We start from the raw sequence: 10,087 nt of genomic DNA on the forward strand, positions 1-10,087 counted from the left end.
AGATGTTTTTTAAATGTGAAATGTTAACTCTGGCAACTTTTACAATCCTTCCATTAGCAGCAGGGTATGGTGAAGCCCAGGTAGGAGCAGTTGTGGTGGTGCCTCCTTCCCCAGACCACTTTATAATCTGAGAAAAGCTCATTACACCTCAGCATTGATGAACAGCCCCTGAGCTGAGCCCCTCTTGAGTTTATCACAAACACTGTGTGCTCCCAGGAACTTGTGCTGTCTGATGAGCTCCTGCTTTTTTTCATAATGAACAACCTTGGAAACGAGTTTTTTTTTGCCTGAATAACAATCCAAGTGGGATGATATTTTTGTTCTCAGACTTTCAAAGAAAGCCACCAACCTGGATTGCAGCCAGGATGAAACACTGTTATGACCAAAGCCCAAGACTCTCTTGTGGCCCAAAAAACAGCTCCCCAAAGTGAGAGCCTTTGAGCTCTCCTGCACCACAGAGGGCTCTGAGCAGCACCTCCCCTCTCTGAAACAGAGACCTCTCAGATTTGCTGTACTTGGGGGATACTGAGCAATGACAGATCCTGGCCTGATGCCCCAATTCCTCAACCCTTCACTGAGAACATACAAAGGCATCTGGAGTGAGAATTTTGCTACCTTCAAGGGTAATTTTTCACAGGCACCTTGTACAGACTCTTCATGTCTGTCTGCATGCAAGAGTCCATATGACATAGCAAATGTAGGAAAAATGCTGCTCTCCTGGATTCTTAGACACTTTGGATTTGTAGTTGAAGCCTGTAAGTAAGTTACTGTTGTGGCACAGTAAATCACTGTGAATCCTTTGCTGAGTTGTTTAACTTATGTTATAAGTTAAGGTGTTGTTAAGTTTAATTTAAGTACTATTAAGCTTAAATAGTATTAAGTGCTGTTGGGCCTTCAGGCATATTCCTTGTTATCCTTTCCCTTCATATCCTTTTGTGTTATCTCCCACCCCACCTCCACATGGATAGTTTTGGGTTTATCTTGGTTTGGATTGATTAATTCTGATATTTTTTTGTTTGCTTTCCCTTGGTGTTCCTTAACTATGTAGGATGTGGTAGAGTGAGTCTTGCCAATGAACTTTGTTGTGCTGTCAATTTATATCAATCCTGTCTTTACTGATAGTTTTGGTGATTCTTTAAGTGATCTTAAAACATTCCTTTGTGACAAAATCACATCATTAGGACAGAGTGAGGGCCTGGCTTCCCCTGTGACTTACCTGGATGGCAACAACACCACAAGCTGCCCAACACTCCATCCCAAACAAGGAATTGTGCCTCGAGGCAATATCTACCAGCTGAAATTAGCACTGAGACCCACTTCCCCTCTTTTATGAGGCAGTATCTGATTAATCATTCCATGAGCAGAACACTGATCTCCTCAAGTCAGGAGAAGTCACACTTTTCAGTTTGATATCCTAAGATCCTGCCCTTTAGCTCCACAAAGTTAAGATGGGGGCAGTCTCAACAGCTGACTCCAGCCCACCATGCACTGACTCTGCCTTTATGCCTCCCCTGAGCAGTTTATTTTTGCTTATTCTGAACTGCAGTCGTTTGGGAACAGCATCGCTGGGTATTTGATGAAGGTTCATACTTCACTCTGCACGTACTTTTGTCAAAAAAGCTTTTATTGCAATGCAAAATATCTTCTGTATATGACATCTTTCTGCCCCCCAACCCCCTTAAATTTAATGAGTAATCCTTTCTGGGTTTGTACATTGTGATTCTTGTGTGTATGTATGAATATATATACATATCTATATATCTATCAATCTATAGATATTATATTAATACAATCATATATAAATCTGGACCTATATCATTTTATATATACACATATCACTGGATATATGTGTGTGTGTGCATATACATATACATACATTACATATACACTATATACACATATATGCACACACATACATATCGTATAATCATAAACATCTGTTGGTTGTCAAGGGACTTTTCTTTAACAAAATAAGTTCCATCAGTGGATTTTACTTCTGTAGTGCAATTTTACAGGAAGTTAACATTTCCACATTCAATATAAAAGAAACAATATACATTTGAAAACGTGCCATAGGATTTTTAATGAAAAAATTAGAAAAGTGCATTATTTTACAACACTACAGTAAATGATTCTTTTTTTTTTCTCTGTAAAGACATTGTAAAATATATACAGGGTTGCGTAGTGCATTCATTACAAAAAAAAGATGCAATCCCTTGCATAAATTACATATTGTACAGGGGTTCGCTGTCTACTTGGACTTGTAAACATTTGTGTGATACAGTTTTCATTCTTTAAGTAAGCTGCAATACATCTCATTTTCATTTGACTGTTGTTGCATTCTGACTCCAGTACGGCATTCTAAGGCCATGTGTGAAGGCATCCTCTCCCATGACGGAGAAGGCCAGGAAAAGAAATGAAAACACAAAAGTCTTTAATTTGGTTCTTTGTAATCAAGTTATCACTGGTTTAACAAATCACATCTTGATGCTTATGACCTGATCTCTCCCGTTTGCTAGGACCCGCTCAACAACTATGTTTGAAGTTTAGAGGTCTGAAATGAGCAGAGAAAACAGCTTCCAGGAGGTAAATTCCAAGTGCAGTCTCCACAGCCAAGCAGCTCCTCTTTCTACATGACCATGCCCCTAATGCTCTGTGTGCTGCACAGAAAATGTATCAACCAGGGTAGAAATTTAGATTTTTGCTCTATCTCAGGCTGTCGAGGGCCTTTAGAATGCCGTCCATACACCGTCGGTAAGTCCGCATATGCACATTCAAAGAAGTACAAAAATGCACCAAAAAGTGTCAAGAGATCCAAAAGAGACACAGCATCAACACACACTCACAAACACACACATACACGCACGCTTCTGTCTGAGCAGGAAGGCTCAGTCTCCAAAGTAGGATTCACAATTTAATTTCATCATGTATGTGTGTTTGGAAGAAATCCAAGAATTTCCGTATAAACTCCTTAGGTCCCAAATTGAACACTTTTATCCCTGTTTCTCATAGATGAACAGTTTGTTGAAGTAAGAAATTGCACCTTGAAGAGACAGTATCCACATTCTTTTGGCCTACTGGAAACAAATGTTGTGCCCCCCTCCCTTTCCCCATTGACCTATCCAGCTCCAATTCATTTCCTTTGCCATCATGGCACTAGGATCAAAAGTTTTACTCAATACTCCTCAATGGCAACAAACAACCACACAAATTTTAACAAGTCAAGGGAAGAGGAAAAATAAAGCATTTTTTTTTTCTTCCACAGTTCACTCCTGACCTTGAAAAAAAAAAAAAAAAGAAAAAAAACCCAAAATTGATGGATTATTGGTTGTATTATTGGAAATATGCATTCTGTAAAAGAAAGAAAAATTAGGTCTGCATTCTAAAGAAAAAGCCTTTGCCTCATAATTTCTGCTTATTTCTTAGTTGTCAAAAATTTGCAGTAGACAGGACTTTCTGAAGGACATATTAGCTTTCTTTTTTTCAGACAAGGTCAACCCAATAGTACTTACATCCAAACTAACTTTGTGTGCGTTAACCAAATTTGTCAAAGTCCGAAAAAGCAGTGCTTAAACTGGTACCCAAGAAACTACTTAATAAACCCAACTGCTAGATTAACTGTCTTAAACCTCTTGTGACCTGGACACTGGGATCCCTTTTGTGTTATGCAGGTATTACACTTGTCCTCCACTCAGCTGAATAATATTCCTGCACTAGGAATTTATACAGAAAGCATCTGCCACAATGTAAATGCAGCTGAACAGCTGAAAAGGAGGGAAATTGCCATGAGAAGATCATTAAGTTGTGTTGGTCAGTGGTGACAACACAGGATTCTGCTCTCCTCAAGAGAATATAAAATAGAATATCAACAATCAAGAGGAATTTCCCACTGCTGCCTCTGACTGCAGGGTCTCTCCAAGCTGGGCATTGAGAAGATGGGCTAAAAAGGATCTTTTCTGGAAAACATACATGGCAGTAATGAATTCTTCAAAGAAAAGTCACATGGAAATATCAGTCACCATAGAACAGCTGGAGCTTCAATGCTGAAGGACTTGAAAAAATGTATAGTGAAGATAAAAAACCCAACTAATTGCATTGCTAGAAGGATCTCACATACATGTCTTCTGCCTCACTTGGCAGCCTTTGGGGAAGACAGCAGCTGCTAGAGAAATCAGAAGAATTTGGCAAAGTTTTAGTGGTCACAACCACAATGAATTGCTGTGACCTGGCCCCCAGATCCATTTGGATGACTGGCATGATGAAGACAATGGTATGTGCCCACTGCTGCATGCTGAACAAGAAACTTCAAACCACCCACTTCACCATTCAGGAGGGGTTCTGAGAAGAGCTTCAAATCAGAGAGCTGAGATAAATGTGGTGCATGCTTCACAGGAAGCATTAGGAGAAACAGCTCTAGGTCTGTCTGAGGCACTGCCACTCAAGTTCCATGTCTTAGTTTCTAAGGAGAAACCCTAAGGAGAAACCCTAAGGAGAAACCAGCCCTGAGCTCTTGCCCAGTGTGCAAGCCAGATGTCAGCCCTGAATTCAGTGGGAATTAAGAGCCTCACTGCACTGGTGCTGAGCTAAAATCCCTTCCCCAGATTGTTCCAGCTTCAGTCAAGATGCCAAGATGATGCATGTCAATAGAGCAGCTGAGGCATGACCCCCATGTCAGAAGTGAGATTATCAAATGGGCCTTTTGGAAATCATTTTGTAGTGTTGCAGTTTCAGACTCTGGGAGGCCAAAATCACTTACACAGTCTACTTCAGATAATCTAATTAAATACTTTTATCAGATTAATTATCCTCTGAACAATAATTATGATTAGGGAGCTTCATGCCCACTCTGCAGGGAGAGCCAGCAATAATGACTAAATGTTACTTCTCTAAAAGTCAGTTTTGATGACATTTTGACACGTAGAAACTTTCTACATACAGTCAATATGAAGAGGTTTCTTTGCTGTATTGTGACCTCCTGGATTCAGCTAGAGAAGCTTAGAATTTCCCACATATTTCTGTGACTCTGGGGAGGTTCTGTCAAAGGTGGACCAGGACACCACAGTTCAGGTTTTTGGATTTGCTGCAGGCAGTAGGAGGGTTGGTGTAGCTGATTTCTTCCATGGAATAGGAGAGGGAAGGTGCTCTAGGAGACACAGATTCCCCTGCTTTCCCTTTGGCATAGGTGTTGGTAAGGTGGTCTCACCCCAACAATGCACTCCACTATGAACCAGCCCTGGTCCATCCTTCCCACACCCCCTGCCACTCCTGCATGGAAGGATGCTGGCAGATGACTAGAAAATAAACTAAAGCCAGAAAGCCATACCTCTTTCTTAATCTGAAACTATGCCATGGACCACACCAAGGATCACAGACAATGAGCCAAACCACTGTGGCTCTTTACCTGCTTATATAATTTGTGCTGGCCATTCTCCTGATGGCCTTCTCCCAAACAAATACACACCAAAGTTCTCCTATTGGGCTAATGCATTGCATCCCAGCCAGGGAAGACACAGATCTCATCCATTCAAGGTTATGCACGTTGCATTTCCTACTTAATTCCCTACATATTGCTTTTAATCAATCTGTAGATTTCTTTTGTCAGTCGTAATTAGAGAGGAACATTTCCTTCCCCAGGGTGTAGTTGGGTAGCATAATGCTTTTCATTAATAGATGAGGGGGCAGAGCACACAGTGTGGTGATCTTGGGCCTGAACATACGTCCATGAAATGGCAAGCTAATGAGTTAATGTCTGAGTGGGAAAGGGGGGAGAGAGTGTGGAGAAAGCCAGAGGGTGGCTGTCTGTGAAATGGGTCTCTCTTCTAGCCTCAAGTGTAGTGCTCTGGATACAGCAATTACTGCAAGCTGATCCACAGGCCAGATAAACAATGAATCAAGGCCAGGACGGTGGTATCAGAACTCTTGTATGAGGAAGATGCATTATGGAGCATAGTTTCAATTATTATATTTGCCAGCTCCACTTGTGAATTTGCCAGCTATGATAAATGTTATCATCCTGTTGTTTGCTCTGCATTTCTCAAAGTGAACTAAAAGACAACGCAGCTTGGAACTGTGAATATTAATTACCAATAAAATTGCAGCATTAATCTTTCCCCCACTACCCCTCCTTTTTTTTTTTTCCCCAATCTGTTGTGGGTGTTACTACATGGCAGCACTCCTTACCCTGTCAGACAGCAAGGTGAAGGAGGGCTTTGGGATGTTTATTAATTATAATATTCACAGAAGGAGAGACAAATGATGGCTGAAGGCTCCAGGGATAGTATTTCCAGCCTAAAATTAGCAGGCAGCTTTGACTGGATTCCATAAAGCAGAATACAGCTGCATAAATTATACAGGTTGACTGTTGGTGTTAGGTCTTACTGCTTTCCCTTAGGTTTAGGAAAGACTGCTCATGGTGAGCAGTAGATGGAGGCATGGATAGAGTATCTAGCAGTAAACAGAAAAAAAGGTTCACATTCCAGTCTCAGGAAAAGGGAACAATTCAGGACTCATTGCATGGCACTCAAATCAGTTGGCACTGCCTACCCAGACCTTAGACAAGGAGAGAATTTGCTCATGTCCTCTTGCACTTGGGAGCACCAGAAGGGGGAAATAGCATCATTAACATAATATATCCCAGAGACCTGCACTGCTTAGGGTGGGCTGGCTGAATAAACTCTTGGTTCAAAGGGAGACAGCAGCAAAAACCTGAGAGTCAGGAACTCTACAAATCTCCCCATTACCAGTTATCAGTGGAACACTGGGGTGGCCTTGGACAGTCAGTCTTCCATCTGATTCTACACAGATGAAAGCTCAAGAGTCCTTCAGCATCACCTCACAACCATTTCAGCTGGAAATAACAGAACTACTCCTGCTTCTGAGAACAATTTCTTTTTTCCCAATTTTTTTTTTGCCTTTCTACTACTTTTCTTGGTGTGAAAGTTCTTTTGCCATATTCATTATAGGCATCTTAAAGAACTGAAAATTGTATTTTGGCAAAGGGTTTCATGAGTTTTTCATGGTTTTAATTCAGCCTCTGAGCTCAGACTAACTGGCATAAGAGTCCCAGGGCACTTTCCATCCATAATCAATTTCTCTGTGTCCAATGTCATTATTCCATTTGTTTCAATTTTGGTGAATTGTTATGATAGCCAATCCTTCTTCTACAATTTATCTTGCTGAAGTTCCCAAAATAAAGTTTAATCTAAAAGTTAGATGGCAGTAGGCTGGTCAGAAAGGCAGCATTTTCTTTTTCAGTTCTGTGAGTATTACACATCTCTGGTTTATGAAAGTAGCAGTGGTGCAATTCTCATTGTCATTTGTGCAATATTCCAGTCAGTAATAGTGTCTTGTTGAAATATGCATGAAAAAGTCCATAACATTAGTGTAATGGACACACTCCAACACATCTCTCTCATCCAGCTTCCTCATAAAGATTTTAAATGACTGTCTTAATTAGATCTTAATATTAACTAGAATATTACATAAAGCTAAATGAGGACATAAACTTCAGCTGAAAGCTACTTCTGCCCAAACCCCTGCCCTCTGGTCTGCACACACCAAATAGATTTGGAACATTTTCATGCTCCATCTTGGTTCCACTGACTGCTCCTTTTTAAGCTTTTAACAACAAATCAAGCTTTTTTTTTTCCTTAACACAAACTTCCAAATCTATCAGAGAAAACAAGGAATTACCTTGCTTAGGTCAGATTCACAATATTCTTGATTACTGCCCTGGCATTTCATTGATCAAAGCACTAGGGAACTAATGAGAAAATCTACAATACAGTAGATTAACTTGGTCACTTCCCTCTTTTTGCTTTTACTTTTTTCTTTTTCTTTATTTTTGTTTTAAGTAATGTCTATTTCATCCTAATGAGCAGTTACAGAGAGTTCAAACAGAAGTTTATTGCTGAAGGTCATTGTACATCTTCTCCATTCATTAACAACCAAGAAGCTATTTTGGACTCTTGAAGGAACATCCAAACACCCCTTCCAGGGCTGCCCCACTACAAGCATCCCTGTAAAGCAGGTGCAAGTACAAAGTTCTGACAAAACTGTGCCTGTTAGATCACTCAGGATATTCCTTACACACTAATGAGGACCAAGTACAGACTTGTGCCTGCATTGTTCTATTAAGTTTCCTCTTGTTTCCATATCACAGCATGCTCAGTCAAAGCTATTTTGGTGCTTCACTGATCAAACTGATTTTTCCCTTTGATGATAATATGAAATATTATAGGATAATAGGGTTGTTATATAATCAAAGTCGACAGCAGGGAGCTAAATTTGTGTTGTTTTGATGAAGAGCACATTAGTGTGACATAAATAGACTAATCTGATTTATTATTATTATTTCTAATGCTTAATAATAGGGAAGGGTAGGGGAAATGAGACTCTGGGGAATGAGAGTGCATCACAAAGTGATAGCAGACATCAGGATGTCTAGTTGTAAGGAGCACCACTAGTACCTGCTCGTAGCTGAATTTCAAAAGAGTGAGTAGTGAGCAAGAGAAGCTGTTCTGAAAGAGATAATATCTTAAGTGGAATACACCCAATAGTGTACTAGCAAAAATATTCTGTGAAAAGCACTGTTGTGAGAAGAAAACATGTAGGGCAATAAGAAGTCAGAGACAGAACTGACAAAAGTCAGCTCACCTTTCACTGACTGATTTTTCATGTTTAACTGAAAAGCTGGGATTAACCTTGGACAGAAGCTTCCCTTTCATGATTCAGTCTGTTCCAGTTCCAGACAGCCCAAGCCATTATTCACACATCAGTCAAGAACCATGAAAACAACTAAAGAGAGGGGCAGATTTTGCCTTGTGTTCTGATGTGCACATGTGAGAGTTCCTGTGTCTGGCTGCTCACAAAGCAGAGTTTCCTTGCAAATGAAACATCCTGCTACTTCAAAATCCCATGTGTGGCAAAAATACAGGCTGGACAGAAATGTGGGCTCTTCAGCCAGAAAATAAAATAAAATAAATAAGGGTATTTGAAAATCCCAAGGAATGCAGATACATTCAAGCAAAACAGTTTCCCACATACACACTCATTATAGGTTTTAAATTTTAAAGTATGGCTACGGACATCTACTCTGGCTCCTTCATATCAACATACACAGATTTCTTCAACTACATCTACAAACTTCAACTAAGCTAAAGCAGAGCTATTATAAAGCCATTGAGTTTTAATGCCAAGAGTCTAAGTGGCAGATAACCCATGACATGCTGAGGTAAGTTTCTCCCCTGGTTAAATACCCCGTGTATTAAAATTTACTCTTCATTTATGCTTCCAGAGGGAAGATTTAGTAACAAATCAGAGTAGGTAAAGTTTTCAACCTCTCCAGTTCAACATGTTTTATAGGACATTTAAAGATGATTTTTGTATGCAGCAGAAATAATAGTTTCTTTTTTTCTTAAAGGAAAAGAGGAAAAAAAAAATCTATGTAATGTTTTATAAGATGCAACTGCTTTTTTCTTTTTAAAGGTTTTGCTAAAAGTCCCGTTACCAAAAATCTCTTTTGCCAGGCACAGAATTCAACTCAAGTTCTGCAAAATCCCAAAATTTTCCTGTTTCTTTTCAGTGTCACACCCAGCAGCTGTACATGATACAGAGGTGCATACTCCAGGCATACTTCTTCCTATCTCCATAGCAGGAAAAGTGACATAAGTTTATCTTCACTTCTAGGATAACAAACAAAGATGAAAAAAATTAATTTGGAGAGCACCATGAACCCTGTGGGCTGTCAGGGGAAGCAGCTTTGAGGTGTCAAACACTGAGGTGGTTTAACACATCCCGAAACTGCTTTTTTAGGTATTCTTGCTTCAATCCTTCTGCCATCAGCATTTGCCCAGGACATGGTTCTGGCAGCACAGCATTGATGCACCCAGCATGCCCCACACATTACTCTGGAAAAGTCCATCCTCATCCATCCCCATTAAGAATCCTGTTGGTTCTTCACCAATCTTAATGGAGGATTTCATGCCACAGCACTTTCTACACCCAAAGAAAGCAGCGTAACGGAGTCGAAGTCATGGATAACTTGCTTGTCATTTACTTATTGAAAGAAAGATGTGGAGAACATGAG

This window comes from Catharus ustulatus, chromosome 1 (genome assembly GCF_009819885.2).
Source record: "Catharus ustulatus isolate bCatUst1 chromosome 1, bCatUst1.pri.v2, whole genome shotgun sequence".
NCBI classification, from domain to species: Eukaryota; Metazoa; Chordata; class Aves; order Passeriformes; family Turdidae; genus Catharus; species Catharus ustulatus.